Genomic DNA, 23,233 nt, shown 5'->3' on the forward strand with positions numbered 1-23,233 from the left:
GGTAATTTTATTTTTGACTTTTTGAGGAACCTCCATACTTTTTTCCACAGTGTTTGTACCAGTTTGCAGGGCAAGAGGGTTCCCCTTTCACACATCCTCACCAACACCTGTTTCTTGTGTTGTTGATTTTAGCCACTTTGACAGGTGTGAGGTGATATCTCATTGTGGTTTGGTTTGGGAAGTGCTATGTTTTTTTAAATGGAACATCAAGGGAAGACAAAAATTACCTGCCTCAAAAATGTATTGGTTTAATGAATTCAATTTAAACTTAATCCCCAAAATAGAATAGAACAAAATGCAAAGTAATCAGGAGAAGAACTTAAAATTACCTACTGTGGCCTCTGTGGTTCCTGTTACAGACTAAATGGTGGTTCCCTGCCCTTGCAAATTCATATGTTGAAGCCCTAGCCTCCAGTAACTCAGAATATGACTATATTTGGAGAAGCAGTGATTATGTTAAAATGAGGCTGTTATAGTGCATCCTAATTCAGTCCGATTAATGTCCTTATAAAAAGGAAATGTAGACACACAGAAGAAACCCCAGGGATGCATGCAGAGAGAGGGATGGATGGCCATTTAAGGACAAGTGGGAAGGCAGCCATCCGCAAGCCAACGAGAGAGCTCAAGAGAAACTATACCTGCCAACACCTTTATCTTGGACCTCCAGCCTCCAGACCTGCGGAAAAAAGCATTGCTGTTTAGGCTGCCCAGTCGACAGTATGTTGCTATGACATCCCTAGCAGACTAAGCCAGTCCCCCATGCCCAGGGGGAACCTGAGGGCTCAGATAGCACTCCTGCCAGTGGGAGGCCCAACGTGTACCACACAGAAGCTAACTGGTGGCATTTGGTGTGAATAGATCTGCCACCCCTGCCACTAAGCATCCTAGATCCCACTGGTAGAAACCAGGAGGAATGGGTATTCCAGGGTCTATCTCCCTTTTATCAGATATGTTCATAGTGAAACACTCAGGACAGAAAAGGACAGAAGAAGATGCTCAGAGTCTGTCTCCACTTGAACACCTGTGTCAAATTGAGATGAAATGGAGATTGTTAATAAGGACCATTCTTTAGGTGGTAGCAGACTGCACCCCTCCCTAGGCTTCCTTTTCAGGGAGAATCCCTCTCTGCGTCTGAGCTCTTACCTCCTTCCCCACTTGACCTTGGATGCAGTCCCTTCACCATGCATTTAACTATTATCTCTCTGCCCCCTTCAGTCACTGCCTGTTTCCACTGCCACTTTGTCTTATGTTTGAGAATGTCCCTTTGGTCCCCTTTTCCCATGAAGGTTTTCTTTTCCCTGACTCCACAGCTGTGAGCCAACCCCAGTTAATTAATATACACCAGCAATACCAAATCCATCAAATCTAGGACACTGTCAATTAGAACACTCACTATTATTTTATATACTAATAAAAAAGAATAAATGCTGACAAACTATAACATTATCAACTGTAAGGTGCTTTAATTCCAGAGTAGTTCAATAATAATAATAATAATAATAACAATAATAATTATAATAATAATAATAGTGGGGTGCCTGGGTGGCTCAGTCAGTTGGGTGGCCAGCTTCGGCTCAGGTCATGATCTCGTGGTCCATGAGCTCGAGCCCCGCGTCAGGCTCTGTGCTGACAGCTCAGAGCCTGGAGCCTGCTTCAGATTCTGTGTATCCTCTCTCTCACTACGTCTCCCCCACTCATGCTCTGTGTCACTCTGTCTCTCAAAAATAAATGTTAAAAATTTTTTAATAAAAAAATAGTAATAGTAATAATAATGTGAATCTTAGAATCAATGACATGAGATATATAAGCATGAAAACAACATCACTTAAGAACAATAATCAAATGTTTTTTAAAAAAAAAAAAACATTGCAGGGCCACCTGGGTGGCTCAGTTGGTTAAGTGACCAACTCTTGATCTTGGCTGAGGTCATGATCTCATGGTTCCTGAGATAGAGCCCTGAGGTCAGGCTCTGAGCTGACAGCACAGAGCTTGCGTGGGATTCTCTATTTGCCCCACCCCCATACTCACTCTCTCTCTCTCTCTCAAAATAAATAAAAACACTTTAAAAATAAAATAAAATAATAAAAAAACATTTCAAAGTGTGGTAACCAGCTAAAGCCAGCTGAAATCATGCTGTTTTTTAAGTTTATAATACATTCACTCATACCAAAAACATGGTGGGACAGAGAGGGACAGGAATGTTCAATGTTTGTCCCCATGTTTTTGTGACTTCTGGGGCACTTCTGTCCCTGTGCTCACTGTCCAACTTGCTTTTTTGCTGCCACTTGCTTCTCATGCCCATGGCTATTCTCTTTGCTGGGTTCCAGATAACCAGAGCCTCTTTTCCTCCACATTTTAAAAGATTTCTTTTTATTTTTATTCAATTTTACTGTGTAGTCAATTTTACTATAGGTTTGGGGCAGCAGAGATGGTTAACATTGCTGTACTTAAAAGTCTTTTGCCCCATAATACAAAGAGTGTCCTTCCGGCTGATCCTTCCTCACGATGGCCCCTAGCCATAATTTGGCTTTCTCCTCACCTACTCCTTCCCTCTCCAGTGTTCTCATCCACCCTCAAACTTCTCCTCTGTCATCAGAGTAGTTTAGCCCTTCCTCTGACTTTCTGTCTGCTTCAGGGACTCCAGATCTTCTTTTCAAAATCTAAAGCAGCTTGTCAATGTATTTACCCCAGAAAGAAATAATGGTAGTCCCCTTAGGAGGCAAAAGCAGGTACATTCCCTTGTGTTGATTGTTGTTTGTTTGGTACGGCAAACAGATAGTACAATGCACAAATCTTAGGTATTCCGTTTGATCAGTTTTGGCAATTGTATCCATCACTGGAAAGTCCCCTGAGCCCTTTCCAATTAATTAACAGCCCTCCTTCCCACAGTCAACCACTTCCTGGTGTCTATCACCACAGATTAATTTTGTCAAATATTGAACTCCGTATAAATGGAATCAAACAGCATGTGCTTGTTTGTGTCTGAATCTTTTGCTTCACTTGCTTTTAAGATTCATTCCTGTCATTGCTTATTCTAGTAGTTCCTTCATTTTTACTGCTGAGTATGGTTCTGCTCCATGCATACAGCACTATTTGTTTTTCTTTTCTCCGATGTATGAACTTTGGGGTTGTTTTTGAAATGTAGCTATCATGAATAAGACTACCGTGAATATTTTCACCTAAGTCTTTTTGCAGACATATGATTGGCTGTTTAAAATTTACAGTATTATTTCTCTGCGGCCCAAGAAATAAGTAAATTCCCCTAAACTATCATTAAAATCTACAACTAATACCACCTGCAGTTTCCCAGGACAGCTAATGAAGGCATGAATTCAGGGTGAATACTGTCCCAGAGATTTTCAGGACTATCTAAACTTGTCACTATTGTATATGAGACTGTTTCCAGAAACTCTTTCTCCTGAGTAATAGTTCTATTGTTTCACGTTGTGTGATAGCCCTTAGTATCCAAATCCTTATTATCTGAGCTCTTGTTACCTAAACTCAGAGACTGAATAGCTTTATATACATTTTTTTTTTGAGATGGTCTGACATCTCTCAATATCTCAACCTTCATTCCTATCTCTCTGAGGCCCAGGAGCAGTCTGTTGTAGACACTGTTTTTCATAATTTGTGATGAAAAATTTCCAGACCTAAATGGAACTTTCCAATGACACAATTGCTGAACTTCTGTTTAGCACCATGCTGATTTAAGCTCTACTTATAACCTTCCTATGAAGAACCCAGCACTTCTGTCTTTGGTTGTGCAAGGTTGAGTAAGTTACTTTGCTTTTCCAGCCCTCAGTTTCCCTCTCTGTATTATGGAATTATATCCACGTCATTGAATTGTGGTGAAGAATACATGTGACTGATGATATGTAAGAGCTCAAGAATACTCAGGACTTTGGGGGCGCCTCATTCTTGTTTCTGGCTCATCTCTGCCCCTCTAGACCCACTCTCCACCCTTCACCCTGCTTCACTACACTCCCAGACTACAACAGCCACACCCCCTTCCTTGACAGGTAACAACTGGTTTGGCCAATGGGAGGCACCAGTGAGGGATTGGGGGCAGGGAGGAAATAGAAGTTTGGGCTCTTATTCCTCTGGAGTCCACCGGTCCCCTCCACACTAGGCTGTGGATTCTCAGTGGCACCTCACTTCCCACCCAACTCCATGGCTGCGGGTCTGGCTGGCTGGATGCCTTCTGGCCTAGAAGGTGTATCGGCTTCTTATCACATATAGGCCCCATTGTTGGGTGATTCCTTTAACTCTCATACCTTTGAACATAGTCCTTTTGTTAAAATCTCTTGAGCTAGTCCTTTAAGTGTGCCATCTGTTTTCTGCCAGGGCCCTGATGGGCTCCCTTTTCTAGGCCTGCAGGAGGTGGCGTTAGCCCCAATGTAGTTGGCTACTTGAGAGACTGTATCTTAGCCCAACTGCAGGAGGTCTTAGCCAGAAGAACCCATCCTTTGGAACCTGGCTCTGTGTAGGCTTAAACATTCCGTTTATGTGGTGAAAATAGGAGAATGTCATTCTTGAAAAGAGATTTCTTTTTTTTTTTTTACTTTTAGACAACACTTTCCTTCCCTCCTCTCTGACATATATACCTTTAAAAAAAGAGAGAAGAAGGAGAAGGAGAACAAGAAGATGCTGTGCTCGTATTTATGAGGGAGTCAGGCATCCAGTTCTCCTTTCAAAGCTCTTCATGTAGAAAGGAAACTGGCCCTGACGTTTACACAGTCCAGGAGAATTCCAAATAGAATTTGGACAGACTGGGAAGTTACCATCTTGAAGTGTGCGGGGAAAACAATCCTGGTGGGAAGATGTGGTGACATATATGAGACAACCCATGGATGTCAGGAATGTGCTGCTCTGTACGGACCTCTGCGCTTCACCATCTAATGGGATTGCCAAAAATATGCATATGTTCCTCATGATATCACATGAGAAGGCCATCCAATTAAAGCACTCCACCGTACACGCAAGGAGGATAATTTCTGAGTATATTTATGATTGCTTAATGTCAACAAAAGGGTCTTTTAAAAGCAGCACATTCCTTAGCCTGTGCTCGCAGATCATGCTAAACACATCCAAATGCACAAACTATAAAAGAGGGAAGAGGCACTACCGGCACACCGAGCTCTTTGGTTTCTGCATCTGGCCGGCGTCCACTGGGAGAAATGTAAGTCAGAGTTTACCACATGGATTACAAATGTGCTGAATTGCAAGAATGATTATTAAATGAAAATATCCATAGCACCTGCAGCTTGTCCCGGAAAATTCCCCCAGGGTATTGTGGGTGCTTTTTAATTTTTTTTTTTTTTTTTTGAGGCAAAAAAGTAAGACAGGGTGAGATGCAAATGGTGACTCCAGCTGCTTATAGTAGCAGCTCCATTAATGTTCCTGAAGGGTTTGCTGAGGCAGTTCTGTCAATTGGAGCTGCTTCCATTCCCATCAGGAGCACAGTGAGGGAGGGGGCTGGGGAATATCATTAGCCTCTTTCCTTTGAGGTTCCGGTGATCAAGAAAATGAAAATAATAGTAATGTAAATGGCAAGTGCTTTAAAAAACAAAGCACATCAGTGCAGAGGGAAGTGTGAGCTGGCTCTGTAGTTCTGGCCCGCAGCAGTGTTTATTCTGTCATAGGTCAGGGCTTCTTCTGGAAACAGAAACTGTGCGGCTATGTGGATCTTGTTGATTTAATACATGGTTGTATATAGAGAGAGAGAACACTCTGCACATATGTAATATTTGGCCATGTTTTAATCAGCTTCTGTGTGTGTGTATGTGTGCGTGTGTGTGCACGCCCACACATCCATGTGGAAACACAAAGAATAAAGTTAGGAGAAAGTTAGTGAAGTGGTTAATTTCTGGAATGTGAAATCAGAATACCTAGAGTCAGTTACCAACCTACCCCTGTAAGTACCTGGACAAGTCACTTTACCTTCTCAGCCTCTCCTCCCCCACATATAAAATAGGAATGATTATTATTAAATCCATCCTCCTCTGACAGGTAGATACAAAGTTCAAATGAGGTACTTGGTGTGAAAATGCTTTGAATATGTTAAGTTGCTAACCAATTATTGGTTATTATTATTAGAAACAATTCCCTGCTGCTAAAACTCTCACACCTAAGTAAAACTCTATCAAATGTATCAGTAAAAACATGGTTCACACATACCTGGAAATTGGAATCTGACCAGAACACTTCACCTATAGGTAACCTTTTTGGGGGTTTATCTACTAGTAGAGGGAATGTATACATTTAAATTTCATTCTAGGATTGGAAAATCAAAGGTGAATTGATGTAGTATGTACTTGTACCTTTTTTTTTTTTAAGTGAGCTTTCATAGCACAAATGGGACAGAGATCTTTAAAGAGCTTTAAAATGTAAGTGTTTGCACTCTTTTTGCCTCCTGCCTCTCACCATCCCCTTCTAGCACATGCTCATTCCTAAAAGGGATTTCTGTGGTGATCCTGGGCCCAGGACATTTGTGGTGCTGATCTGGATAATTGGTGGAAAGAGGGCTGACCTGAGCCTAAGAAAAACTGAGGGGACTTACCTTTGAGAAGCCAGAGGAAAAGCAGAGATCTTGGAACATGAGAGGAAGGTGAGAGCCACTGATTGTTAAGTTTGGGGAGCATTTGAGACAGTTTTGAGACAGTGAGAAAAGATATTCGGTTACGACTGTCATGCCATGTTGAATGGAATTTTGGAAAGATAATGACTTAAAGCAAGTTTTGAAGATGATTTTCCTGTACATTGTACACTGCCATTACCCCGAGCCATTTTCTCAGTCATTAAGAAATAAATTGTTTCGCAATTTCTCTTGAATGCCAGTCATAGATATCTTCTGAATTTAATTGTGTATTGAGCTGGAACACTAGCAGCATAGCTTTGTGTGGGTTATATGAAGATAATAAAAAGCTGACCGTCATAAGAACTTCAGCATCTATTTTGATGTTGAATGGATAACAAGTTATATTTTCAGCTATCAAAAGATTCTGGCACATTTTGCTAAGGAATATGTGGTAAAATGAAAAAAAAAAAAGGAAATTCACAAGATCTATATGCATCTATCTGTATCTTCATAGCAGAATGTAGAATGACAGAACCTCAGGAAAACGTCCCCAACTCAGGCCTACTGAAAAGTGCCTCCTCCAGTGCGGAGTCATCAGACTCCCAGACCCATGGTCCCAGACCCATGGTCTGTTCTGATTGAACGAAATTATTGGGATTATCTACTTATATCCTCTAATTTAATACAGCACTCAGGCACAAAACTTTGAAGGACTGACCCAAGGTCAAATAATTAGCTAAGGGCATCTGACCCTACCGTTCAGTGTTCTTGGGACCACACCAAGCTTCCCTGCAAAGTATCCTAAAAAGGATGCACCAGAGAGGTAGGTGATGGAGAGTAAAGAGTCCTGCACCCACTGGAACCACCTCAATAAATGTGCCTGCTTTCTCCACTGACCTCCAGCTGCTAAAGAGCATCAGGAAGCAAGCTGCTGTGGGATGCAATGTGGGCCTCCTGCTGGGAAGGTTTCCTTCCCTTGATGAATCCATCTCTAAGAAATGGCCATCTCTGTCTACCCTGCACAGGGCCCACAAAGTTATGTTAATAATCTCTCTGCCCATTAAACCAAGATTTCACTCCTATAATGTTCACCTCTTGTTAACATGTACACACAATATTAGAAAGGAGGTAAGTTTAAGCTTCTTTCAATGGCTGCATACAATAACACATAAGATTCCCTTTTTCTTCTCTCTTGCAACAGATTGGCAAAGGCCTGAGGTGACACAAATATAATGTGGCTGGAAAACCAGAGCCTGAAATTCCTAGATAATATGAAGTCCCTTTCAAATCTTCTTCCTATTCCTAAAGTTTTATTTTTATTTTCTAGATTTATATTCTAGATTTATTTATTTTCTAGATTTACTCATGGACTTGAAAAGAAGAAGTACAGACATACTTTATTTCCTGATTATAATCTAACTGGAAACATCATGTAAATATGTAGCTCTTATATTTTAGTTTTTCTGCCCTGAATTGCAATCTTCCATCTCTGAGTTATGTGCTAACCAAAATGAGAACCGTGGGAAGAAAATGCATGGCTCTGTTCAATTCTGAGTGTTTGAGTATTGGCAGGAGTTGAGATCAACAGGGTCACGGGAAATTGTGAAAACTCACTCTGTCTAGCTGCCTCTCTTGCATCCACTCCCTATTATGCATGCCTCTTTAATTCACAGTTCCCTGGAAATTTCCTCTGGCTTTTAAAGGAAGTAGGAGACTACTTCTGCCTTTGATGACCCAGTCTAGCATCTAACAATAGTCACAGAAAAATACATGTTTTTCTTATATCCAACCTAGTTTCTAAATATATATTCCTACTCCGGGCCATGATGTAGTAGTTTGTTGCTGACTTACTCTTCTGCCAAGAACAATTAGAAGCTTGATTTTTAAAAGTGTCCAAAGGGAGCAGGGAGCTACTGATATGACAAGGACTTGAGGGGCCAGATGCTGCAGAGAAAGGATTCAGTGAGGTGACCACACTGATTTCCTACTCAGAGCTCTGGGCAATTTTTGGTGTGGGGTAAGAGGTTGAGAAGCCAATTAGAGGACCACTTCTAATGGGTAGAGCTTTAGGAAATATTGAGAGCTAGAGAGCAAAAGACTGGAACGTTGGATTTTCAAGGTCACTAAAACTTGAGTGTCAAGATCCTCAAGAGAAGGAAGGTGCAGAGAAGTGAGCCTGACATCTGATACCAGGCAGTTGGCAATTAAACTGCATAAGGCAAGAGGGTAAAAGGCTAAGCAGAAAGCAGCTGAGAAGCACAGCAGAGCTTTTGGTGGTTATGTGATGCCAAGAAATAGAAAAATGGAGTATAGAACTTAGAAAGGAAGGGCTGACCATTGTGGGCACTTCAGGCTCTTGGATGGCACCACTGGAGGATTATACTCTACAGGTGGAGGCCAACCAGAGGTAGAACAACACTTCCAATAATGCAATTTAGTCTCAAATTAATTCAATCTCTGATTGGATTGAGATCATCTGTCTCTGCCTGCTTTCTGAAAAAGAGGTTGAATCTTCTCTGAAAGATGATGACATCATTCAAATCAACAGAATTTTAAACAATATCTGACTTTCAATAAAAATGATCATGTATGCTAAAAACGGAAGTGATAAGTAAAGAGATAAGAGAAACAGGTGACCCAGATACTGGAATTGTTAGATATGGGTTTAAAAATAATTGTGATTAATATGTTCAAGAAGATAGATGGGAATATGGAGAATTTCATCATAGAACTGGAATCTATATAAAATAATCATATGGAAATTCTAGACTGAAAATTCCAATATCTGATATTAAGAAATTAATACATGGATTTAATAGCAGATCAGATAGAGCTGAAAGGAGCTAAGTAAGCTTGAAGATAGGTTAGTAAAAAATATTTAGAGTGAAGCATGGAGGCAAAACAAAAAGAGAGAGAGAGAGAGATAAGCATTGTAGAGAAGAATGTAGGAGACACATATCTGGTGAAAAGTCTAACACAGTGTTTCTAAACCTCTCCACTATTGACATTTTTTTGAATCAAACAATTTTTATTTTTTTGAGGGTGTATTTACCTTGTTGGAAATAAATACATCATCCCTGGTTGAGAGCTACTAGTTTAACATAAGTATGTTGTCAGAGAGAGAATGGGGCAGAGGCAATACTTGTAGAGAAATGGCCAAGAATTGACTAAAAAAATGTTATAAATCTAACACCTAGACATGTCATAGTAAAACTGCCAAAAACCAGAAACAAAGAGGAAACCATAAAAATAGCCAGAGTTAAAAAGATCCATTACTCTTGAAGAGTCACTTTATGACCAATAGCTCACTTCTTAACAGAAATGAAGGAAACTATGCAACAGTAAAATGGTATCTGTAAAGTGCTGAGAAAAAGATAAATGCCAACTTAGAATTCTATAGCCAGCAAAAATATCATTCAAAAATGGAGAAGAAATGGGACGCCTGGGTGGCTCAGTTGGTTAAGCATCCGAATTCAGCTCAGGTCACAATCTCACGGTCCATGAGTTCGAGCCCCGCGTCGGGCTGTGGGCTGATGGCCCAGAGCCTGGAGCCTGCTTCCAATTCTGTGTCTCCCTCTCTCTCTGCTCCTCCCCCGTTCATGCTCTGTCTCTCTCTGTCTCAAAAATAAATAAATGTTAAAAAAAAAAAATTCAAAAATGGAGAAGAAATAAAGACATTCCTGAAAAAAGCCAACAGATCTCATTCCCAGCAGGAAATGACCTATGGAAAATACTAAAGGGAAATGCAGGAAGAAAGGAAGAACAATGGAAGGGTTAAGTATGTGGGTAAATCTAAATAAATATTTACCCTAAAAAACAGGAACTATCATGCCTTATGGGATTTAAAAGATATGTAGAAATAAAACATATGGTAACAATAACACAAAATAGGACCCAACACAGCAGGTCTGAGACTCTCGTTAGAAAGACCTACTTGCAAGGTTGACTACATAGGCATCTGAGAGTTTAAATGTGGGGAAGGTCACCACCATTCCCTGAACTGAGAAGAGTGGCTCACTGTACCCAAACTCTTCATGCAAGCAATATGGTTCACGATGAACGCCTGCTTTCTTTCTTGAAGTCTGGAATGTTGTTAAGTGTCTATAATAACACCCAATGTGTTCTTGGATGCTGAGTTCCTGATGAGCTTCCCTGGTGGACAAGCATTTGACATGAGATGTCCCAACTCGTTGCTGTGGGAATTAAGTATATCCTGTGTGATTCCACCAGGAGGGAACTCTTGGAATTTTGTGCCTGGTTCCTTCCAAACTACCACATTCTCTTTTTCCCTTTACTGATTTTTTTTGGTCTCTTTTCACTTGAATCAATCAAACCTGTGAGTGTAACTATATGCTGAGTCCCATAAGTCCTCTTAGTGAAACACAGATACCAAGGATGATCCTGGGGATCCTAGTAACAGGCTCTGTTAAACTTCAAGTTTCAAGGTTTCCAAGGATCTTTCAATGTCAGGGAAATGGTGAAAGTACAATTTCATATTAGTTTCTAATAAATCAATAATGTATGTTACTCAATATAACTACTAAAACAAGTATAAATAAATGTTTACTTAATGAGCTAATGAGGTGGGATTTGGAATAATAACAAATATTGGATTAAGCCAAAGGAAGACAAAAAAGAAGAAAAAAGGAACATAATTAACAGGGAAGATGGAAAACAAATATTAATATGGCAAATATAAACCCCCAAATGTTAGCAATTACATTCAATATGCATGGTGTATATATTATAATTGAAAGATTAATCTGTCTAAATTTTATAAAATGTCCAATGATAGTCTGCTTAAAGGAGAAACACCTTAAATATAAGGAGACAAATGGTTGAAAGTAAAAGTACTGAAAAACCAGTAGTATCCTGGCACCATCTCATAAGGACTTACAAGGACTGATTGTTAAGTATTCAGGAATTTTGCAAGTCAGTTGTTAAAAGTTTGATTGCTTGAGATTGGCCATGGTGGGAGCATTCACCCCATGTAAATTGGCAAATGTCACAAATTGACAAATCAGGGCTTTTTAATTTTCAGAGAGCCAGTTCACCAGTCCTCACTGATGCAAACCTTAATTAAAGGAAAGCTGATGCGGTTATGCTAATAATTTTCTCTAATGCAGGAGGCATTATAAGGGTAAAGAAATTCACTTAAGAATTATAAAGTGATTAAGTGATTAGTAAGGTATAACAATTTCAAATTTGTAAACACCTAATAATAGATCTTTGAAAAATAAGCAGAAATTAACAGAATCTAAAGGAGACATGCAGATTCAGAATCATCATGGAAGACATCAAAACACCTTTCTCAGAAAATTCTAAGTGTATTGGGAGGACTTCCTGCCTCTGTTACCTTTATGACATGGAATGGAAGTATTAGAACTTCTCATCTATGATCTTTACATTTAAATCTGAAGTGTAGGTATCCCAAATAGAGGCCATCACCCTACTCATCCTTAACTGTTCAGCAAAAGTGATTTTGGATATTTGATATGGGTAATGACTATTCATGCATGTCTTCATAATTAGTCAACATTTATTGAAAGCCACTTTATGCATTCCCTGGTTCAGTTGTTGATTGTACCAAGGCATGTACTGAGCAAGATACTGTTCTTATTCTCAGGAATTTAATCTAATTTGAGATGCAGACATAAAAATAAATAATTGCAGAACAAAGCAATAAATACTTCATTATCACTTGAGATACTTCTCATTGCAATAATAAAATAATAAAAGTAATAAAAACCCTGACACAGATTGTTTAATATTATTCTAGAACTTGTGAATTCTTGAAAATCATAAAAAGTTAGAGATAAAGGGACAGGACCTTTGAAATCAACTGATTGCAGTGCTTGATTTTAACATTGAAATATAACATAACACAAAGACATTAAAGCTCAGAGTGGTGAAGTGATTTATTTATGTCTTTAAAGCACATTAATTGTAACACCAGGGATTAAAGCACCCTATGCTTTATCCAGTACTGTTCCTGTTATGCCACATTGCACACTTCAGTTTCCTTTTGTGCCCATTCTGTCTTGAAGTAAAGCATGCAATCTCTTCCCTCAAATAAGCTAAAAAGATGAGACAGATGATTGTGCAAGCTTTTGTATGGATTTTCTTTCATTCTGAAATCTTTACACATTCACAACCAAGTTCAGTTAAGAATCCTCAAGGCAACTAGCACGTTGATTCACTTATTTATTCCACTATCAAATGTTTATTAGTATACTTAAGGATAAGATACTCTACTAAGCACTGGGGATGCTGATTTTTGGCTTGCTGATAGATTTATTTAAAGAATGACCTCACAGATTGCATTATCTGGAGGTGGGAATGAATGAACTCATACCAAAATATATGTAATAATGACAAATGATATCGTAGATGGATGTACCAAATAAGTGTATATAAGATATAAGACCTATTTTGAATAATCTTTTATGGCCAGAAGGTTTATAAAATATGGTAAATATATCACAAACTTTGTGAGAATAAATGTATATGAGAAATTTATATGAGTCTGGATGTATATATGAGAAGGTTGGTTAAGGTGACTATAGCAGTGACACAAAGATGAGACTCAATACCATTAACATAAAAGTAGTCACCAGATCACTGGAAGATAGTAAAAAGACAAAGGTAGTCACTAACCCTTCGGTAACACCAGAGTAGAGTACCAGTATATCTTATAGCTTAGGTAGAAGTATATTTATATCAAATGATAATAGAGATCTACTAACACCATCTTTGGACAAGCTCAGGAGAATGGACTATTGGATTCTGAGCACACTCCTTGTCCCTCGTAACTTTGTGAAGTAAATAGTGATGGGTAGTTCTTTTAATATATTGTATCATGTAACCCTGTTACTCTGACCAATAGTGATAGCAACAAAAGATCAGTCCTCTAGACAAAGGTAACCATCTATTAGTATACTATTCAATATGGTAACCACTAGCCACATGTGGCTAATGAGCACCGGAAGTATGGCCAATCTAATTGAGATATTTTCCAAGTGCAAATTACACATAGGATTCAAAGACTTAATATGCGAAAAAAGAAGGTAAAATATCTGAATACATTTTTATTCCCTACATGTTAAAAATGTTAATAATGTAGATACACTGATTAAATAAAATGTTATTTTACTTTTGTGTTACATTCTTATTTGTTGTTTTCAGAGCATTTGTTTTATTTTAAATTAAATTTTTTATTCAATTCCAGTATAGTTAACATACAGTGGTATATTAGTTTCAGGTATACGATATAGTGACTCAACAATTCTGTACATTACTCAGTGCTCTTTGTGATAAGTGTACTCCTTAATCTCCATCACCTATTTCACCCATCCCCCTACCCCCTACCTACCTCCCCTCTGGTAACCATCAATTTGTTCTCTATAGTTAAAAGTCTGTTTCTGGGTTTGTCCCTCTCTCTCTCTCTCTCTTTTTCCTTTGCTCATTTGCTTTGTTTCTTAAATTCCACATATGAGTGAAATCATGTGGTATTTTCTTTCTATGACTGACTCACTTTGCTTAACATTATACTGTTTAGCTCCATCCATGTTGTTGCAAATGGCAAGATTTCATTCTTTTTATGTCTAAGTAATATTCCATTGTATATATGCACTACATCTTCTTTGTCCATCCATTTGTCAATGGACATTTGGGCTGCTTCCATAATATGGCTATTGTAAATAATGCTGCAATAAACATAGGGATGCATGTATCTCTTTGGATTAGTGTTTTTATACTTTTTTGGTAAATACCTAGTTGTGTGATTCTGGACCATAGGGTAGTTCTATTTTTAACTTTTTGAGCAACCTCCATACTGTTTTCCACAGTGGTTGTACCAGTTTGCATTCCTGTGTTACCTTCTTGATGTAGCTAATATAGAACAATTTAAAATTTCATACACCTCTTACATTTGATGCTGGCATTATATTTCTGTTGGATAATGCTGCTGCTCTATCATCTGGACCAGAAGCTCATTAGAAACCCTGGTGCAATGACTTTGCCCAGTAGAGGAACCCATATTGACTGGTGACTAGTAGCCAATCAGATTGTTTCTCTTGGGGAGTTTTGAAACATGCATGCACACACAGAAACACAACAGAAAAGCAAGGAAGGGAAGCATGCAGATAAAAGGAAATTGGGCCAGAAGAACTATAGGGTTTCAGGGTAGGGAACAGTGGATGGTTACACCTGAGGAAATTGGCTGAGAGAATCATCAGAATTGCTTTTACCTTATGAGTGTCATTGTGCTTTCAAGAGGACCAGTTTTCTATCTTTTATTTCTTCCCTACATAGTCTTATGTTAAGTCCTGTCATTTGAGGTCCCTTGGTGTTTTTCTGTTCCTTGTACTTCAGAAGAGCTGAGTGATAGAAAAGACCAGAGAAGTTGGTATTTTCCTGGAAAGGAGGAGGAGAGAAGACTTTTAAGACCAGCAGAACCTCTCTTCATCTCAGGAAGCATGCCACCCGTGCCTGCAAGGGTACAAGCAGAGACAGATGAGTGCTGAGTTAATGTAAGTACAAAGTGCATCATGATCGTTATTGCTTTGATAATTTTTTGCATTTATTTTTTATGAGGGCTAAGTTAGTAGGAACAGGTATGGTTCCACATGTGGCACTCACTGGAGAATTCTTTTCCTCTTTCCTTTGAGAAAGAAAGTGAGGGGCGCCTGGGTGGCTCAGTCGGTTGAGCCTCCGACTTTGGCTCAGGTCATGATCTCGCGGTTCGTGAGTTCGAGCCCTGTGTCAGGCTCTGTGCTGACAGCTCAGATCCTGGAGCCCGCTTCGGATTCTGTGTCTCCCTCTCTCTGTGCCCCTCCCATGCTTATGCTCTGTCTCTGTCTCAAAAAAAAAAAAAAAGGAAAGAAAGAAAGTGAACAGGACTTAAGGTGGCTTGAAAGAGGGCTAAGTTGAGGGGTGCCTGGGTGGCTCAGTCAGTTAAGCATCCGACTCTGGTTTTGGCTCAGGTCATGATCTCATGGTTTGTGGGTTTGACCCTGCCCCAGAACAGAGCCTGCTTGGGATCATCTCTCTCCCTCTCTCTCTGCCCCTACCCTGTTCACACACTCTCTCTCTCTTAAACTAAATAAATAAACTAAAAAAAAAAAAAAGAGGGTTATGTTGAAAATGAATAATTTCTTAGCATAAAAATGATCTAGTTCACACCATCAAAAAACAAGCATCTTTCTAAGTAACTTCATTCTCCACTCTTGTATACAAATCCTCTTACAGCTAAGTCAGAGCCTACTCTGGACCACTAACAGCTGTGTGCAATCTTTTCTCCATGTCAGTTGTTCTCAAAGTGTGGTCCATGGAACAACAACAGCTGCATCAACTGGAAACCCATTAGAAATGCAAATTCTTGTACCCTCAATTCAGACCCACTGAAATAGAACCTCTGGGGGCCCAATAATCAGTTTTAACCAACCCTGCAGGTGACTAGTGTATATTCAGACTGGAGAGCGAAGGCTCTGACCTTTACTGATGGAGTTTCTCCAGCTTGAGGTGCTCCTCTGGCTTCTCCCTCTATATTCAATCTCTGAAGTAGCTTCTCACTCTGCTTTCTCTGGGAAGTCATCATAAACTTCCTGAGGCCAAAGGAAGTTTGTGTTGTCTTGCCAAAATGTCAACACATCCGAGCTAATTCATACCCAGTTTTAACTTGTTCTCTAAATGGTTTCATGTGTGTGAAACAGTGAGCTTGGCTACCCCTTGAGTGCAGGATTTTTGCAACCTCTCTTCTATGTCTAAGTACCTAGTAGGTATGTTTTCTACACTGAATTGCAGTCACGTAAAACTCCTTTGTTTTTGCATGGAAAATAGTGATAATCCCCTTGAAGGTCAGAAGTGACATCCAAAAACTGTTCCTTTTGTCTTCTTCCTGCCTGAGATGAGAACATCTGGGACTTAGGTGAATGGATTTTCAAAGCCCCTCTCCCTTCACTTAAAAACTTCCTTCTTCATTGAAAAACATGCCAGGGAAGTCAGGTTTTTTTTCCTCTTAAAACACTGGGGTGTTATTGCAGCTTCAGAAGTGTTCCTGAATTTTTAAGAGCGCCTCTGAGAATAAGAGATAAGGCTTAAAAGTCCTCAATAATTTGCCTGCTCCCTTTAAGACCTTCAGAAACTCTTTAGGTACATTAAAATGTTTTCCTTTAATTTTTAATTTTTGTTTTACGATAAGGCTAATTAAGGCAACACCTGTTTGGAATGATATAGTTGGTGCTGGGTCAACATTTCCACTGGTTTATAATCCAGCTGTGAAAACCCAATTTGAAGGAAAACTTGGGTGTATAATATCCAAACCCAGAGGGACTCAAAAGAAACACTAATATACCAGTGTGCATATTAGGGGGCAAAACAAATAGAAGCAAAGTGGTTTCAGGTGCTCTTTAGCACTTGCGTAGTGTGCAAACAGTTTTTACGACCATGGTTTGTAGGCCTTCAGCTCCTCATGTAGGTAGGATGCCTTTGGGTATTTAAAAGAAATGAAAACAGGCCAGTTAGTCTATGTAAAATACTAGCTACTGTGCACGCGTGGTAATGAGGCTTCTCTCATCAGAGGGGTCTTAAGATGTGAAATGACTACTCTCATGTTTCTCTAGATTTAAGACCCCCTGGAGGTGTCCCGATGTGACACATGACAGTATGTCTTGAAGACCAGTGGGCTGCTTCTGTCCTCCCTCTTCTGTTGGGAGGATGAAGCAGAGATTTATTAGCAGGTCATGTAAGGAAACGGGAACTTGGGTTCAGGCTGGAAATAGCACTGTGGACTAGAACTTGCCCTACAGTGGTTCTCAAATACTTTTTAATACCTAGAGAGAGACCAATAAATAAAGCAGATAAAAGTGGAACTGTTCAGATTGAATTAGGGGGAGAGCCTACAGCCTCAGCTGCATAGCTCAAAGATACTCAGAAGCCTAAAAGAGGCTTGGTGGAACCTCTAAGGTATGAGAAGCATAGTCGGAAAGTTACTGTCTTATCAGTGACAGAGCAGGTAACCTAACTCTGAGCTTTATCAAGATCCTTTCTTTTGTAGCAGAAGTTTGGCCAGTTGGTGAGAGAGGTAAAATAAGTGTTTTACAGGCTTTGCTTGTAGATACCTTCAAGAAACTCTAAAGCTCCAAAGAACTGGTGGAGATGAGATTCAGGCTTCAGTTGGTCTCAAGAAATCGCGTATGTGACACCTTCTCTAAGTCAGTGAGCCCCAGAATTTTTCCATACGAAATGAAGATAGGAATTCCTGCCAACTTCATAGTTTGTTTGTTTGCTTGTTTTGATGGGGTGGGAAATCGAATAAAATGATGGATTTTAGATGATTCTGCTATTAAATTAAGCCTTTGAGAGAGTCCAGGGCAAAATAGAACGTGAGCTATTTTATCGGAAGTATAAGGCACAAAGGAGAGAGAGATGTTTTTCCTGGAACCATTCAGAGAAGTTGTATGGATCACATATGGGTCGGACCTTTACAACTTCAACACACTTCTCATCATTTTCCTCATGATTAGATGTTCATACTACCCCTGTCTCTCCTGCTTCCTGTTATTCTGGAGAAATACCTGCTTAATCTAAAGTGACCATAGATCTTTCAAGTTGGGTAAGATGTTAAGGATTATGCTATCAACCTTCTAATTTTACAGTGGAAGATTCCAACTTTAGAACTCAGGTCCCGGGGTCCCAGGCTAGGCTCTTTTGAATAATGGTAGAGATGCCCAGTTTTTCCTGACGCAGTGGATGAGAATGTCTCTACCATAAGACTGGCCATTTCCCCCTGGTGTCTCTTGCTCTCCCCCTGGGATTATGGGGAGTCAGAGGATCTCCCATTCCAAGACTCCGCTGGGGAGCAAGTTGCTTGTCTTTTCTTAAAGAACTTGTAGCAGGCAGCAAGTAAGGATCCCATGCCAACTCTCATCTCAGACACATGATGTTTTACCACCTTCCAGTAATCTCCCACCTGCCCTCAAATCATTCTCCTGAAGGTGGAAATAATTGAAAAAAACTTTGAGTCCAGATAATCTTGGGCATTTTGTTTAATTATGGATAAAAATTGGTCAAAGTTTTATATTTGTGATAGTTGGATTTTAAGTATCAGCAGATCAAATGCTGGGGCCAGTGGCACTATGTCACAATCTTTCTGTGCCAGTTTCTGCTGCCTGCAGGTGAGTTTGGCCAGGTGTTTTCCTTACTCCTCTTTTTACCTTTCACCTTGACACTATGCGAGCTCCTTCTAGTAGTGACTATAATGGTGAGATGAAAAGGAAGAAGAAAGGATGTATAAGGCACCTTGCATCCAAACTTTCTAAGGCAGTTGTAATCGCAACTCTGTTTGGTTAGTCCTGGAAAAGATGTTAGAAACCGTTGCAGTAATGTGGAAATAATAATAATAATATCTTGGTACCCAAACTACATTTCCTCGACTGTTTTTGCAGTTAGGAATAGCAAAAACACTTTGTCAGGTGATGTGTGCTGATTTTTTGAGTTTCAGAAAAATATGGCTCATGTAGATAAGCAAGGAGTGGAAGACCCTCAGATCATTATGGCATAACCTGTGCTTTTGGGGTTACAAAACTAGAAAGAATTCAGGAGAGAAGATGAGGGCAATGAATGGCTTTTGTTTGCAGTTTGACAACCTGGTGATGGCTGGAGAACACTCTGGAGACCGAAAGAACCATCTGTCATGTGAGCTCAACAGCAAGCTAACCCCACCTGATGGGATGGGGCTGGAGGCAACAGAGGGCTGCCAAGCCTCCAGCCCCCTGGGAAGAAGCATGCATTGTCTCTCAAGAGGTTAGGAACCCCTTCTTTCCACTGGGCTTCCCCACATTTATCTCACACAACTCACCAAGCTGGAATTTGACCTCTGCAGCCCTAATCCCTTTTCCATGTGATTCTTCTGAGATATGGCTTCCACACAGCATTCCCAAGGCCAATCATGCTGTCCTGTGACTCTAACAAAGAAGCCCCAACAAGGAAATCAAGGGGTAAGTGGTTTAATAAAGCAGCTGGTAGATTGAACAGAATTCATCATAATCAGCCCAACTCCTTCATTTTACTAATGCTGAAATTGAGGTATGCAAGTTGGAATGGTGAACCCTGGTTTCCAGAGTAAGCTAGTGGCAGAACCGATCCTGGAACCCAAATCCCCTGCTTGCCCTTTCCTGAGATTGGACCCATCCTACAAGCATTCCATAAGCAGATGGTTCTTGTTCAAACACATATTCTTGGGGAATTTCTGTGGAAAATGCCAGGAAGGAGGCTTCTTATCAGCCATTTCCTTAGGATGAGCTCTAAGCTATTAAGCCCAAGTTCTAAGCTATTAAGTCATCCTATATTCATATTGACCACACTAGAGTATGGTGATAATACAGAGAAAGTTTTATCTCCTTTGCTGCCTTTCTGCATTTACCAGGAGTTGGGGATGAGGATAGTTCTACCTGAAGGAAAAGGTAAGAAACTTAGGATTCAGTTGATCTGACAAATTGTCAATTATGTGACTAAATATGAGATGTTTAACAGGTAGAAATGAAAGGACATGGTCACCAAATGGATTGAGGAGAGACAGAAGTATAGTATGAGTCCCAGACTAGGTGTTGAGTTGTTTTGCCTGGAACCCTGAATAACACATGTAAAATGATCAATGAACAAAATAAAATCTCATAGGATTAAGTTCTATATTGCATACTTGAGATTCCAGATGTTTAGCTTTATCTCAAATAAAGGAGAAATAATGAGGATTATGGGCTGAGTTAGGAGGATCTTCCTCATCTTAAAAACAAAACAAGAGGTGGAGCTTAATCCTATGTCCACCCCCACCTCACACCAAAGTGTGGGCTGACTTGGTGGTGAGTCACTTCCAAAGAATAGAGTTGGGTAAGTGAAAGCAGAAACTTCACAGTGGAGAAGCTACTACATTAATCAAGCGGTCAAAATTAATATCATCAGTGTTGTCATGTGGATCTCATGTAGCCCCTGATGAAGAGGTATAATTTCTCGGAACTCATAACCCCAATCTAACCATGGGAAAAACTCAGATTGTGAGGCATTCGATAGGCTATCTGGCCAGTACTCCTCAAGACTGTCAAGGTCATGAAAAATAAAGACTGACCAGAGGATACTGGGGAGATATGAGAACTAAATGCAATGTGGTACTCTGTATTGGATCTTGAGAGGGAAAAAGACATCAACAGAAAAGCTGATGAAGTCCAAATAAATTCCAGAAGTTAGTTAGTAGTAATGTACCAATGTTGGTTTCTGAGTTTTGATAAATGTACCATGGTAATGTAAGATGTTAATATGGGGAACTGGACTATTTGTACAACTTCTCTGTAATCTAAAATTATTCCAGGGGCACCTGGGTGGCTCAGTCGGTTAAGTATTCAACTCTTGGTTTCAGCTGAGGTCATGATCTTGGGTTTGTGAGACTGAGCCCTGCATTGGGCTCTGTGTTGACACAGCATGGAACATGCTGGAGATTCTCTCTCTCTCCCTCTCTCTCTCTGTCCCTCCCCTACTTGCACATGTGCTCACACACTATCTAAATAAATAAATAAATAAATAAATAAATAAATAAATAAATAAATAAAATTACTCCAAAACAAAAAGGTTATTAAAAATAAAACAGCAAGCCACCAACCAATCAACAATTTCCTTTGGCTCTGTCTCTCTCCTTTCACAGTTAAGCCTACCAAAATACAATATGCACTGCTCACATTTACTCTCTCTCCCAATTCATTCCCAAGCCCACTTCTTTCTGGTTTTTGCTCTCCATGACTTTACTTGCCATGGTATAATTGACACAATTGACCACTCTGTCCTTGAAGCTCTGTCCTCCTTTAGTTATTGATTCCGTAGGGTCTCATGGCCAACCTTCCTGTTTGCTCATACTACACCTGCTTCCTGGATGATCTTAACTTCCCTGTGTCTTCAGTTTTCATACACTGTATATGCTGATGAATCTCCTTTTTTCTTGAAAATTCTCTTACTAGAAACTCTTTTTTTTTAATTTTTTAATGTTTATTTATTTTTGAGAGAGAGGGATAGCATAAGCTGGGAAGGGGCAGAGAGAGAGAGGGAGGGACAGAGGATCCAAAGCAGGCTCTGTGCTGACAGCAGAAAGCCCAATGCTGAGCTCGAACCCACAAACTGTGAGATCATAACCTGAGCCAAAGTCAGATGCTTAACCTACTGAGCTACCCAGGTGCACCTAGAAGCTCTTTTTGAGTGTCCCACAGGCACTCACTCAAAATGTCCCCAAACAATTTTTTTTTTCTCATCCCCCTTTCTTGAAAAACTTCCTCTATCCCCTACCTTGGTGAATGCCATTGTTGTTGCAATGTCAGTCCAATTATCCACATGAGAAACTTGAGCATTTACTCAAATAATTCCTTCCCTCATTCCCCTTGATCTTTCTAAAGATCTCCTAGCTCTGTTCTCTCCTCTAAGTCTCCCCTTTACAACCTTCAGGCTTGTATCTATTCTCACCTGCCTTGCAGTCCCCTGACTGGATTTTTCCCCTTAATTCTGCATGTCTTCAATGCTGCCTCCATCTTTCTGACAATGGTATTTCTAAAAACAGTCTAAACACATGATATCCCTTCTTAAAACCTTTAATGACTTTGTATCACTTTGAAAAAACCGATCCAGACTTCTATACATTGTATTCAAGGGCTTTCATCATTTCACCCCACATGCTCTTCAGTTTCATTTTCTTCTGCTCTTTCACCTGTTCCCTACATTCCAGAAGACCCTCCAATTGTACTTCTCCAATTCTCGGACACATCATACCTCTCCCTCTCTTTTGATTTTTGCTCACCAAGAGGGCCCTTCCTTTGCTACCACCCAGGATAGACCACTACATGTTTTATGACTAGACTTCTTCATGCCTCATCCTCTGATAAGCTGAGGCACAGAGACATTCAGTAACATGCTCAGTCTTAACTGATGAGCAGTGGTCTTCTCATTGAGGACCTTGAGCTGGTAGGAGTTTTTCATCACTTGTTGGTTGGTTGGTTTAGTAATGAATTCCCAGAGAAGTAAAAGAGGTTGGAGCATATGGTGGGCTGGTGACCAGAATTCTTTATGAAGGGAAGAAGGAAAAATGGGATGAATAAGTGGGTCCTTTATAAGTTTGAGACATGTGAGATTAAGAGAAAAAAGGCAAGATGCTCTGCAAAATGGCAGACTAGTCCCCAAATTTAAAACATTAATTTATAATGATAATCCCCAAAGAAAAACATCTACTTTGGCAAGGGATTCACAAATTGGAATGGCTGATGGATGGCCAGGGAGCGACTGCTGAGATGAGGTATGATGCTGTCCATGGAGAAGAGGGCGGACGTCAGTGAATTATGGGCTCTAATTCCACCTGGGACCCCGAGTAAATAACAAAGTGCCAGAGTGAGGCTCCAGATGGTTTGTGTAGTGAGTGTGACCAGAGTTCCAGTGAGGGATTGGAGCCTGGTAATTCAAACCGGGCCTGCCTTTTTATGTTGTAGCAATTCACAGACTTGCCAGAGAGTGTCTATTGGGTGTGTTGGTGGCCCCTTTACAAAAATGGGCTTCCTCAGAAATGGCTGATTCCAAAATTTGTAGGCCATGTCAGATGCTGGCTAAAGCCTACTGCTGCTTCCTGAAAGGTGA

At 40.0% G+C, this 23,233-nt stretch overlaps 1 long non-coding RNA gene across 1 annotated transcript in view; it reads left to right on the forward strand.

The window, feature by feature from the left end:
* The first annotated feature begins 19,181 nt into the window (after positions 1-19,181).
* LOC109268098 (uncharacterized) overlaps positions 19,182-23,233 on the forward strand; it is a 58,759-nt gene continuing 54,707 nt past the window's right edge. Inside the window, exon 1 of the long non-coding RNA XR_002080468.2 lies at positions 19,182-19,575. This is a non-coding gene — a long non-coding RNA (uncharacterized LOC109268098). The remainder of the gene's footprint in view (positions 19,576-23,233) is intronic.

The sequence above is a fragment of the Panthera pardus genome, unplaced genomic scaffold, assembly GCF_024362965.1.
Source record: "Panthera pardus isolate Hobbes unplaced genomic scaffold, ASM2436296v1 HiC_scaffold_26, whole genome shotgun sequence".
Lineage (NCBI taxonomy): Eukaryota > Metazoa > Chordata > Mammalia > Carnivora > Felidae > Panthera > Panthera pardus.